Consider the following 13,688-nt stretch of genomic DNA (forward strand, 5'->3'; position numbering starts at 1 on the left):
ATCCCGATGTAAAGTGCTCCTATGCTGCCATAGGGGCCCTTATAGAATAGACAAGAAGCCAAAGGAGTTAGTCAGCAATTTTAAGTTGTATTCTTGAATTATACAGGCAGACATGGCAGGTAGGCACAACTCAGTCTAATATGTCTGGAAATTGCAAGCTGTTTGGTATAGATGGAAAGCAGACTACAATGGGAAAATGGGACTAGGGTGACAGGCAAGGATCAAGGTGATAGAGGACCATATAAGGCATAGTAAGGAATTTGGACTTTATCTAGGAAAACTGTCTTTCCAACTCTGACTGCACATAAGATCTATTTGAGAAGCTTTTTTTTTCAAAGATAAAATTTTCCAAGTCCCAGTCCAGACGTATCAAATCAGAGTATTAACAGTTGCTACTCTTCTTCCTTTCTCTTTCTTTCTTTCTTTTTTTCTCTGAGAGAGAAAGAGAGAAAGAGAGCGAGAAAGAGAGAGAGAGAGGGAGAGAGCATGAGTGGGGGCCGGGAGGGGGGAGGAGCAGAGAGAGAGGGAGAAGCAGATTCCTAGCTAAGCAGGGATCCTGTCTCAGGGGTTCATCCCAGGACCCTGGGTTCATCCCAGGACCCTGGGATCATGACCTGAGCTGAAGGCAGACACTTAACCACCTGAGCCACCCAGGTACCCAACCTTCTATACATTTGCAGGGTTTCTGGAAACATGCTGGTTGAGGGCGGGGGGATTTCCAAAATGTAAGGAATCATATTGTTTTTATACTTTAAGCTTTTAATTACTTTAGATTAGTTTATATTTGGTCAAGTAAAAATTCCTTGACCTTGTATAGAAGGCTATGTTAGGCTATAGCCAGTCTTTACTTGGGATGACTAAATAAGAAATGGAGATCCAAAGAATATCATCAGGCTTCAGCTAGGATTGCTTTACATGGGAGTAAAAGGATCTTTCAGTGGTGACTTAGTTTCCCCCTCAGCCCAATCTGATAAAAGCTAGAAGCCTCCATAGTTCTTCTGCTATCTGACTTTTCACTCCATAGCCCACACTGCCTGTCACTTATAGATCAGTGTGGAACCAGAACCTAGTTACTCACTTATTTCCTCATTCACGTATCCTTTCATGAATTGTTTGCTGAGATTGGTAGTAAATTGAAGTAAAAGGAAATTTGAACATGAGCTGAATGGTAATTCTTCTCAACCACCATATCCAGACCAGCCTTTCTAGTCTGATCAAAGGTCTTTAGTGACCTAGGCCCTGCTTACATTTATAGCTTCTTTTCCTTTCAAGTCTGCTACAGTATACTTTATTTAGTCCAGGCTCTCAAAACTACCTAGAGTTCTCTCAAAACACAATGCCTATGCAAGCCTCCTTGCTTTGTTCTTAAAATCCCCTTCATCTAAATATAACTTATCTATTGCATAATTCTTCCAAAAAATCTTAACAGATGCTTCCTTTCTCCTCCAGACTGGAGAGGCCTACTTCCAATCTGCCCCCATAGCACCCTGTAATGGCTTTATCAGAGCGCTGATCACAAGCTACTAAATGTCTTTACTTATTGGAATCTACCTCTAAAGTCCTTGAAAGTGGAATGTATTTTATTTAACTTCATATCCTCATGCCTACTACCATGCTTGTAATACTCACATACTCAGTGATTTTTACTGAACTGAATTATAAAGAGTTTTTTTTTTTTTTTGAGTGAATGCAATGTCAGGTATTGGTGGTCCCTATTAATATATATACACAATCACAATTTTCCCCAGAAGAGATACTGCTGCAAAACAGGAGGACAATTCTATTCTTATTCTCATTCAGCTCTACCCATTAACAAAATGTCTGTGCAAGTTTCACAGTGTGATGATGATGGTGACAACAACAACTGAGAGGACTTATGATCAGGCTAAGCACTTTTTGTACATTTTCCCCCAATTTCACAACTGTATAGGAAGGTTCTGTTATTTATCCCCATTTTACATCTGCAAAGCACAGAGAGAATATGCCTCTGCTCCAATCGCACAGCTACTGCATCCACACAATGTGCTCTATCTATTTATCAAAGAATTTTCCTAGGCAGCCCAGGTGGCTCAGCAGTTTAGCGCCGCCTTCAGCCCAGGGTGTGATCCTGGAGACCTGGGATCAAGTCCCATGTCGGGCTCTCTGCAAGGAGCCTGCTTCTCCCTCTGCCTGTATCTCTGCCTCTTTCTCTCTCTCTCTCTGTGTGTGTGTGTGTGTGTCTTATGAATAAATAAATAAAATCTTTTAAAAATTTAATTAAAAAACAACAAAAAAAGGATTTTCTAAAACAATTACCATGTTAAAGATTATAAAGATGAATACAAAATGGCTCTGTGAAGCACATTTGAGCTTAATGGGAAAGTATTATTGTTTATATTGGTTTATGGTTTACCATTTATGGTACTGTTCCAGCATCTTTTACTTGTGACTTCCCTGGGCACTCCTTGGATGTAGAAAGCATTCATAGTCAATAGTATTTCCCATTGGACAAATCACAGTTGTGAGCACAGATTCCTGAGATATATTTGTTGGTTAATTGCTTATTTAAAGACTTTTAGTGGAGGTATCAAGTACTTCGTACATGTCTCTCCATATAAAAACATATAGCCTTTATTCACTGAAGAGTCCAGTAGGAGCACAGGTTTCTCTTCCAATTTTTTTACTTACCCTGTAGTCTTTAGACCATTCCCTTGGCATGTCGAATAGGCATCATTCCTTGATCTTCCATCTACCTTTTGAATTCTGGCTTTAACAGTATCATTTCTCTCATAGAAGAGTAGATTTTTTCCAATTAAGATCTGAACAAATTAGCTATATTTTACATATGTCATTAAAACTGTGTTATGCTTAGCTGCATTCAGTCATTCTGGTCCTAAATGAATTTCACAGTGCTGCAAAATGTTACCTATTCTTCCTGTTTTTCCAACCAAGTAGTTCCCATCCTATAGAGTTAACACCTAATATATTATGAAACTTTGAAACAGTGGTAACAGCTTATCGAGGTCTCAGAGATATTTGGAGACACTAAAAAAAAAAGAGGAGAGAAGAAAGAAAGAAGAAAGAAAGGAAAGAAGGAAAGAAGAAAGAAAGAAAGAAAAGAAAGAAAGAAAGAAAGAAAGAAAGAAAGAAAGAAAGAAAGAAAAGAAAGAAAGAGAAAAAGAAGCAACAAGAGGTGATTTTTTTAACCTCTTTCCTTAATGAAGCAAATTCTATTTCAGGCTGTACAATATCTGAAAAACCCTCCTTTCTTGTCACATTCACACAGTGACTGACATTATATCTAATTGCAGATGCTAAAAAATATCCAAATCCTTGCGGATCCTGCTGTGGTCCCAAGTAAATCATGTCAATTTAATTTGTGTTACAGAAAGTTCTGTGGTATCCTTTCCTTACTTCGTGTTCAGAAAGAAAATGCCATTTGCATGTTGGATGTATAATTTCTGATGTTTGCTTCCTTTTGAGAACAAACATAATGAAATTACACTTGAACCAATTTTCATAAATAATAAGGACAAGTAGATGTAGAATTAGGCTGAGTAGAAGACTCACTACAATCTAGTTCTATCTCTGATTGCATTTAACCACCAAGATTCATTTAAATGATGCAAACTAAAAACTTGTATTTTACATAGAGGTTTGTGGAAGAGTGAAGTTCAACTTTTAATCCCTTCTTACAGCTATTGCTGATTAACCAGGACAAATTGCAAATCTTATTAATTAATATATAACACTATTAAGCTACTATCATTAAATGTGTTTATTATGTGGCATTGGATAGATCCTCAAATCTTTTTGTGCTTTGTTTTCTCATTTGTAAAATTAGATATTTAATTAGTCTACAAAAGTAACATCCTGGTAAGCCAAGTTAGAACACAAAAGCAGATGGATATTTGGTATGTAAAAAGGAAACTTTCACATGACAAAGTTTTTTACAGAGGCAGTGTTGTATAATGGGAAGAACACAGATTTTATTACTTGACAATATGAATTTGACTCCCAAAGATAACATTTAGCAGCTATATGATCTGTAAAATGCGGAAATCAATCACTTATCCTGCATAAGTAACTAAGGTTTTAAAACAGTATATAAATGGCTAGCATTTGATAGATGCTCTCACAGTAGCAATTTGAGGCATAACAGGATGCTCTCTCTCTCGTCACTCCTTCACCTTTCACATCTTCACCTGTGGTAGGAAAATGATTTTTCACACAAGAGTTCATAGATGCTGTGGGATGAGAAGTGATAGATTTGAGCGAGAGAATGGTACATTACTCTTCTAATGTCACTTCTGCAAATCCAAAACAGCCCAAGCAAACTCTCACTAAGCATGCATAACCACAGCACAAATGGTTAAAGATGGAGTCAAGATAGTAGTCTTCTGGTAGTGACCTCTCTGAGTCAGCTTTAACCATTGATTTTGACCATTTAAATGAGATCAAAAAGCAGAGAAAAATACAAAGAAGACTAACAAAAGTAAAGGGCCTCTGGAACCTCATCTGAGGCTATTTATGTTGGATTAATATGTGAGCTGCTAGTAATTATTAAAACAAAATTTTATACCATCTTCATGAATCTCAGAATCTATGTGATTTGCTGCTAATAAGATTTTGTTTCTTCTCTAATGGATGAGGTATGTACAGTGACCCATTACTAAGAGAAGGAAAGAAAAGGAAGATTTTATTTGTGACCTTGTTAGTTTGTGCCCTGGAACTGACCATCTGAAAAAAAGCCAGTTACCTCTGATAATTAGAAAAATGGCAAATAACCTATAATTGTCTGTAAGTGTGCTCTATATGTTGCTTTAGTGTATATTTATTTATTCATAAACTCTTAGGCCTTTCATTCTAAATAATCAATTTGGCAAAATCATTTGGAGTTTTAGCAGGAAGATCAGACTGATCTTGACCAAAATAAATTTCCTGTGTCCACCAAACCTGCCTTACCACTAATCTTCCTCACCTCATTAAACAAAGGATTAAAAAAACCAATAGTCTCTTCTTGCTCTTTCTCCTCATACCATACACCCAACACAACAGAAGCCAAGTTCACTCAACTTCTAAAACATCCTAAATCTTGCACATCTCTTCATCTACATCATTTCCACCATAGTTCAAATCACCACCTCTCTAGGACTGCTTCATATTCCACAGGAGAGTAGTGATCATTTAAAAATGTAAATCAGATCATGATGTTCCTAGTTTGTAACATTCCAATAGCTTCCAATCAAAATGAGAGTAAACATCAGACAGCCTGTCAAACAAAGCTCAATGTCATCTGTTACCTGCTTCCTCACTGACTTCATCTCTTCCATTCTCCACCCACCAAGTTTTATGGCCTTCTTTCTCATTTAAAAAGTGACAAGTTCATTTCTGCTTTCCGAAATCAGTTCTTGATCTGCCTGGAAGGCTAAATTCAGATTGCACTAAATTTATGTGCAATCACATAAAGCCCTGTTATCAAAAAGGCCCCATACTTAGTTTAATGTTCTACTGATACTATCTCCAATTTTTAAATAATTTTATCTTCTAACTTGTGTTTTGTAAGTGAAATTTAGTGGCAGAGTGGAACACATGAGTGAGCGGAGGAAATATATACCATATTTCCATCATTCATTGCCACCTTATTTGCATATAGCACTGACAATGCCCCATGAGCACAGAATTCTGGTAGACCTTTAATGTGTAGTAGAGGTTCATGATGACTCAAAGTGAGTACAAGGTAAGCATGTCTAGAACTGAGTAGGCAGGGACACTGACAGCTTTAAGAGGGCACACCTTCTAGTGAGAACCAGAACTTGCTTCAAGAATAGAAAGGAAGTAGTGATGTTTTAAGAAGATGAATAATCAAAGAGCCCTATCCATTACCTTTCTTGCTCGTGTATCATCCCAGTCAGTATTAGCTAATCATCTACACTGAAATTCATGATATAGAAAGAAAGAGAAAAATAGGGTAACCAACCCATGCTTATCTTATTTAGTCCTTCCTTACTTATAAGTAAGTTCAAAGTAGAGAATATGTATAGAATGTACTCCTGTCAAGAATTTAAAAAAAAAAACACAGCAGAGAAAAACAATTGAGTCAATTTTATACCAGGCTTCTGGTATGAGTTAAAGTTACATGTGTATACAAACTATGAAATAAAAAATTGTGTAATATTCATGATACCACCTGTGAGGTAATGCCTGTGGGTTAAATTCTTACTTTTGCTTTTAAAATTGGCACTACACAATATAAAGATGAATGGTAACATTTATCTAATAATTAGAAATTTAATTTCCTTTGCTTAGAATAACAATATATCAATAATATTGATACAACAAAAAACACTATGACATATCCAAAGAAAGATCATAGAAGAATTGAGAAAGCTTTGTATTTCAGTACATCTAATGGTACCTTTTTTTGTTTTTAGAACAAGGAGTCTCACATTTTCTTTTTGCAAGGGGCCGCACAAATTATGTGGTCAGCTCTGCCTGCATGGAATGTTCTTTCCCTCTCCCAAATTCACAAAACTGATTTCTTTATGTAATTCATGTCTCTGATCATATTATGAGCTTCTTTGAGAAGCCACCTTTCACCTTTCAATCTAAATCAGTTATTGAGTGTTCTTTATCTCACCACCCTATTTCAGTACTCTGCATATAGTTATGTATAAATATTTGTACATTTCTAGCTATCATTATTGTCTCTCATGGGAGCAGAACTTTGGCTTTCTTGTTTCCCAGTTATCTTTGGAGCCAAAAACAGTGGCTGACATTTATTAAGCATTCAAAGAATATTTGTGCAATGAGTGAATAAATATGATTCCTACAGTATCCTATTTAAGATAAACCTTTTTAAAGTTATACTATAGTAGTCATAATCATATAACAATTACAATAATAAAACAGTGCTTTTACTATTTAAAAATATAAATTTTGAACCATAGAGAATCACAGGTTAATTTGAAATCTAGCAGCATACAATTTTCAGTATGGCTATAAAAATAGTGGTTCCAATATTTTTCTGCTATCAGTCTATTACATACTTCATTTTTAAAGTTGTATTTATTTATTTATTTATTTATTTATTTATTTTATATTTATTCATCCATTCATGAGAGACAGAGAAAGAGAGAGAGAAGCAGAGACATAGACAGAGGGAAAAATAGGCTCTATGCAGGGAGGCCAATGTGGGACTCGACCCCGGGACTCCAGAATCACGCCCTGAACCTAAGACAGATGCTTAACCGCTGAGCCACCCAGGCATCCAGTATTACACACTTTAACAGGAACTTTCATTTCCAGATAATCCTTTGTTTAAAAGCTAGCTATCAATGACCATTTATAAGTTTATGGTGGATACAGAGTGTCATGCTTTTTATTTTCTTTTATTTTTAAATAATTCCTTCATAAAGCATATAAGATAGGGCAACTGGAGGGCTTCATCTTGTAGGTAAGCTGGCTAGATAGGAATTAATTGCCTGAAAGATTATGTAAAAATGAATAACAATCTTTTACCTTACTCTCTGGAGTAGACTGCCCTGGCTGGTTAATGAGATATGTCTCCATTGGTACAGGAATGGTGAACAGGAGCATGAATACACTATACCCATCATCCCCATCCTGAGATACTCATCCAAATGCACATAGTATAAAGCTACAGGAATTTCAGCTTTTCTGGCCTAGAATAAAAGTGTACATTTTCTTTTTGTGCTACCAAGGCAACAGCTTTGCCTTAGGCTACACTGAAAATAAGGATAAATGATAATAAGAAATCAAAACTCTACAGAACATGAAACTATGTCACTCTGTGATTTGTTATGAACTAGAATTCCTATAAAGCCAAAATATAGCTACACATAATCATTGTTAATACTAATATATTTTCATCTTTAATAAGATGGGTTATAGATTTTTGGAGGGAGATATTGAGTTGATCTACTTGGAATATTTGGAATACAAGGTAGAAGTAAATTTATATGTATTGTATATTGTACAAAGAATCCAATTGTTTTTTTGCACAAAGGATTAGAATGTAATTTAAAAAGCTTTTGCAAAATACTTTCTGCTGTCAGGACTTATAACAAACTTTTTGCCATATATAATTGTGCTATCTATACCAAAGATAGAATAAAACAGTTTTTCATTTTTCTATTCAACACTGGGTACTCCATGACACCTGTTTGAGAATGATTACCTAAATTATGCATATCTCAGATACTCCAAGGAGATATTTATAGTATAACAATATATTCTAAGTAAGTAAATTAAATATCATAGATAACTATAAAATGAGGATGTAGGGGGATACTACCAACAACTCTATGAATTTGACAATATAGATGAAATGAACAAATTTCTCAAAAAGCAAAACTGGTCCAACATGAAAAAAATCAATTAATATATTCTATCATAGTAACAACTGAAGAAGAAAAATCACATGACTATATCAATTAGTGCAGAGAAATAATTTTATGAAATTCAACACAAATTTATGATGGAAACTCTCAGAAAACTGGGAATAGAGGGGAAACGTACCCTAAGAGCAGGAAGAAGACAAGGATTTCCTATCTCACCACTTTTATTCAACACAATACTGGAATTTCTAGCCAGTGCAAAAAGGCAAGAAAATAAGAGGCATACAAATTAAAAACGATCTATCCCTATTTGCAGATGACCTGAAAACCCCAAGAAGTTGGCAACAAAAACAGATTCTTAAAATTATTAAGAAGTTTGGTAGAGTATTGGATATAAGATTAACATAAAAAATTAATTGTATTTCTCCATATAAGGAATGTGCTCGTGAAAACCAAAATTAAATGCTATTTACAATTGCTCATAAAGAATGAAATAGTCATAAACTTAACAAATATGTGAAGTCCTTGAATGCTAAATCACAAAATACTAAGGAAAAGAAATCAAAGACAATCTAATAAAACAGAGAGACATACCCTGTTCATGAATTAGAAGATTCATTATATTAAAGATGTCAAATCTCCCTCAAATTTATATAGAGGTTTAACACAATTCCTTTTCTAAATCTCAGCAAGATTTTTCATAGATATAGACAAGATTATTCTAAAATTTATATAGATAGTCAAAGGAATCAGAAAAGCTCAATTTTGAAACAGAAGAATATAGTGAGAGAATCAGTCTACTTGATTTTAAGACTTATTATTTAGCTAAGGTAAACAAGACTAGTACTGGCAGAGAGATAGTTCCATAGAACAGAACAGAGAACCCAGAAATAGACCACATAGTACACAAGTCAACAGAATAATGGCCTCCCACCAGGGTATTCAATCCTCAAAACTGTGATATGGCAAGTTATATAGAAAAAAAGAGACTACATGTGTGATTAAATTAAAGATTTTAGAAGGGAAGACTATCCTGGATTATTTAAGTGAGCACAATGTAATCTCAGGGGTCTTTATAAATTGAAAAGGGAGGCAGAAGAGTTAAAATCAAAAATAAATTTGAAGGTGTTATGTTGCTAGCTTTGAAGACAGAGGAAGAGGCCAAGAGCCAATGAATGCAGGTGGCCTCTAGAAGGTAGGAAGGGCTAAATAAAAAGCTTTTTTTAGAACCTCTAGAAAGAATACAGCCCCCACAAACTTGAATTAGCTCAGTGAGACCTATTGCTGTATTTCAGACCTTCAGAAGTATAAGACAATAATTTGCTGTTGTGTTAAGCCACCAAGTTTGTGGTGATTTTTTACAGCAACAGTAAAATACAATGGCCAACTCATTTTTGTCAGAGATGTAAAGCAATTTGATGGACATAGGATAGTCTTTCAACAAATGGTGCTATAGGAATTGGGCATCTGTAGGCAAATACATACTTTGGGATCTTAAACTAAAACAGCTTAATCAAAAATTAATTCAAAATAAATCATAGATTTGGGGCACCTGAATTGTTTGGTCGGTTAAGTATCTGGCTCTTGACTGATATTGGGGTCATGATCTCAGGGTCATGGTATCAAACCCCGAGTTGGGTTCAGTGCAGAGTCTGCTTGGGACTCTCCATCTCCCTCTGCAAAATCCCCCACATGGTCTCCCTCATAACTAACTAACTAACTAACTAACTAACTAAATAAATAAATAAATAAATAAAACGGATCATAGATTTAAATGTAAAATGTAAAACCATAAAACTTTAAGAAGAAAATATAGGAAAAAAATCTTTAGGAGGTGGAGATTGATGCAGATTTCTTACATGTGACATGTAAAGCATGGTCCATAAAAGAAAAAGTTAACAAAATTAGACTTTATCAAAACTAAAATCTTTGCTCCATAAAAAATCCTGCTGAGAGGAAGAAAATCCAAGTTACAGACCAGGCGAAAAGATACCTGGTTAGCATCCAGGTATCTAGATATCTCTGTGATAGGTTAGATATTGCCTCTCTGCCTTTCATTTCCCAGATCCTGAAATGTAGCACCAACTCTCATTTACCTGTCAATATTCTGCACGGGGAAGGAGAGAAAGAGAAGGATAGGAAAAGTATAAACAGTTCTCCAAGAAATAATCTGCTTTCACATCTTTCAACTACTTAAAGCCCATTTAGTAAATTTTACCCTAGAACCTGGAAATAAACCCTCTTTCAATATATTTCCACTGTACACTAGTCTTACAGTAAGGCTGCAGGACTGACAGCAAACCAAGATTTTACTGCATGGACTTTCCAACATTTATTGCTATTGAATTATTAGTCCAGATAAAGCAATGAGCTGAGAAACTCCTTTGTATGTTTAGTTTGAGGAACAATTTCCAGGGCACAGTTCTTCCCATGCAGTCATTGCTTATCTTGAATACCCTGGATGCTTTCAATTATTTTAGGAGATCATTGTCAAATGTCACATTCTCAAAACAAAAATGACTTTAAGCTACTTCAATATTTACAAATACTTTGTGATATACTTAGCACTTCATAGGAAGAAATGGCCAAGGAGAGTCACAATTCCAAAAATATTGGTGACATATATTGCTGATACCAAGTTCTACATATATGTGTATATATCAATTGATTTACATATATTATTTGTATATATATTCATATATATAAAGTCAATATATCTATATCTGTGTATCTTTCTATATATACATCTATTAATGACTTGAAAATATGGCATAATGCCAAGAAATACCATGTGTATTTAAATTTATTAGCCATGGTAATGCATTGTCACTAACATTTTTTGTTTATAGTAAACATCATATTTCCTCCTCTAAACTCTTTTTGAGAAAAATTGAGAAGATAAAAGACTTTTCCTTCTAAGAGATTTGGAGGAACATACTTACTCTGACCCTCTAAGGAAACCTACTAAATATTATAGACTTCACTTCTCCCAAGGGGCTGCTAGGAGGCACTTTTAGATTTTCATTTCAATGGTGTTCGAAACAGGCAATCATTCCTGTATCCTAAGGAACCTTGGAAGTTAATGCATAATGTTAAGTCATCATTTTCCACTGGCTCTGAACTGAGTTTTCATTGCAAAGACTAACAGTGGCTTTATTACTAAGCCAATGGGTAAAAACAACAACAATAACAACAAAAAACAAAACAAAACAAAAAAAATGGGAAGAATTAGAAGGCTTAAGTTAGGTAGGTATAAAAAATTACACTTTTTTTTTTCCTTTTCACAGATTGAACTTATTCATTCATGAGAGACACACACAGAGAGAGAGAGAGAGGCAGAAACGCAGGCAGAGACATAAGCAGTGGGAGAAGCAGGCTCCCCACAGGGAATCCAATGCAGGACTTGATCCCAGGACCCCAGGGATCATGACCCCAGCCAATGACAGACGCCCAGCCACCAAGCCACACAGATTGAATCTTTCTTGATTCAATCAATAGAGGCTTTTTTTTTTTTTTGCATTGTTTATTAGGAAAGATAGCATTTTTTAAAGATATGAAGCATCACTCTTTGCAAAACAAATTTTGCTATTGATTTATTCTCTTTGCACATTAGTTACAAAATAAAATATAAAGTAACATTTCTTTAATAAAGTTGTTATTAGCAAAAAAGCAATATTTTCTAAACTACGCCTCACATGGTATTTTCCTACATGTGTTCAAATTCTGAAACACTCTTAAAGTGAAACACTCCTAAAGTTGTGTGGGGCAGATGAACATGATCTTCTCAAGGCACTTCACAATTTGACATAGAGACTTTCTCCTCTCCCCATCCAAGCACATTAGAATTTGGAGAGTGGTCTTTTTTTTTGCTCCCTGGCTGCTTGAAGCTCGGCCGCCTTCAGGAACGACACAGTAACTATCCGGACCAGGAAGTTCATGACCAACTGACTGCTTCAGTGGACACAGATGACCATTGATGTTCTTCACCCCGGGAAGGCAACAGTACCTAAGCCAGAAATTCGGGAAGAACTAGCCAAAATGTACAAGACCACACCAGATGTCATATTTGTATTTGTATTCAGAACCCATTTTTGTGAGGCAAAACAACTGGCTTTGGCATGATTTATGATTCCTTGGATTATGCAAAGGAAAATGAACCCAAACATAGACTTGCAAGACATGGCCTGTATGAGAAGAAAAAGACTTCAAGAAAACAGTGCAAAGAACACAAAAACAGAATGAAGAAAGTCAGAGGGACTGCAAAAGCCAACGTTGGTGCTGGCAAAAAGAGAATCTTTACAACAGAGTGAGGTAAGATTCTGCAGTGGCTTTATCTGTGGTGATTGTGCAGATTCTTCATGAGAGGATTAATAAACTAAGGACGTTTAAAAAAAAAGAATTTGGAGGGTGAAGATTATTCTAAAGAAAACTTCCTCTGGAGATTCTAAGGGCTCTGCTCTTCACTAGGATAAGTAATTATTTAATTTACTTGCCGTTCTCGATTTTAAGAAATTGAGAAATCTTCCAATCGCATAGCATGCAGGTTCACAAATTTCCTGGTATGTATGCAAATTTTTTGGTATATAAAAAATGTGGATCATTAGGATACATTCCCAGAGGTTTTAGACAATCTCCATTTCACAAAGCTGCCCCCACTGCAGATAGTTTTAGTACAACTAGCCTAAGAAGCATGATTTGGTAACTGGACAGTGGGCTTCCAAATCTGGAGGGTCATAAAAATTACCAGAGTACTTAAAAAACAAAAATGCAAATGAGTTATTTTGCCCCATAACCTCCAAGTTTAAATTCTGTGAACCTATTGGGTATAGAGGATTGCAAGTGGCTGTTAGGTCAATTCTTCACAAGTTCTTCACATCACTGTGATATGCAGCCAAGTTTGGAAACCATAGCCTAGGGGACCCTAGTGAATTTTATAATGATGTCGGTTTGGTCCTTTCATATAGTTTATGTTCTGTTTATAAAACATTTGCCTAAGAAGCATTTATCAAGTACCCACCATGTGCCAAAAACGGAGCTGGCGGGAGACAGAGATGAATGGACATTGTGTGATCCTAGAGATGCTCCGAGGGTAGACTCATGGCCAATCCTCAAGTGAACAATTACAGCAGAGAGTGATACTTGAATAGATATTTTTGCAAGCTGCTAAATATAGTGACCCTCTTTGTTCAAGGATTTATCAGGACAATGATGAACAATGTAACCAAATCTATCTAGAAAAGCACTTCTTGACAAGGGTAAAAAAACCAAAAGGGACAATGATTGACCTTTTACCATATGTTATGAATTATGCTCAATGCTTTTCTTACTTCATCCCAGTTAATCCCCATA

At 35.5% G+C, this 13,688-nt stretch overlaps 1 pseudogene; it reads left to right on the top strand.

Annotated features, from left to right (window-relative positions):
- Nucleotides 1–4,626: 4,626 nt before the first annotated feature.
- Nucleotides 4,627–12,649, top strand: LOC112908376 (small ribosomal subunit protein eS24 pseudogene; annotated as a pseudogene).
- Nucleotides 12,650–13,688: the final 1,039 nt, after the last annotated feature.

Source organism: Vulpes vulpes, chromosome 4 (genome assembly GCF_048418805.1).
Source record: "Vulpes vulpes isolate BD-2025 chromosome 4, VulVul3, whole genome shotgun sequence".
NCBI classification, from domain to species: Eukaryota; Metazoa; Chordata; class Mammalia; order Carnivora; family Canidae; genus Vulpes; species Vulpes vulpes.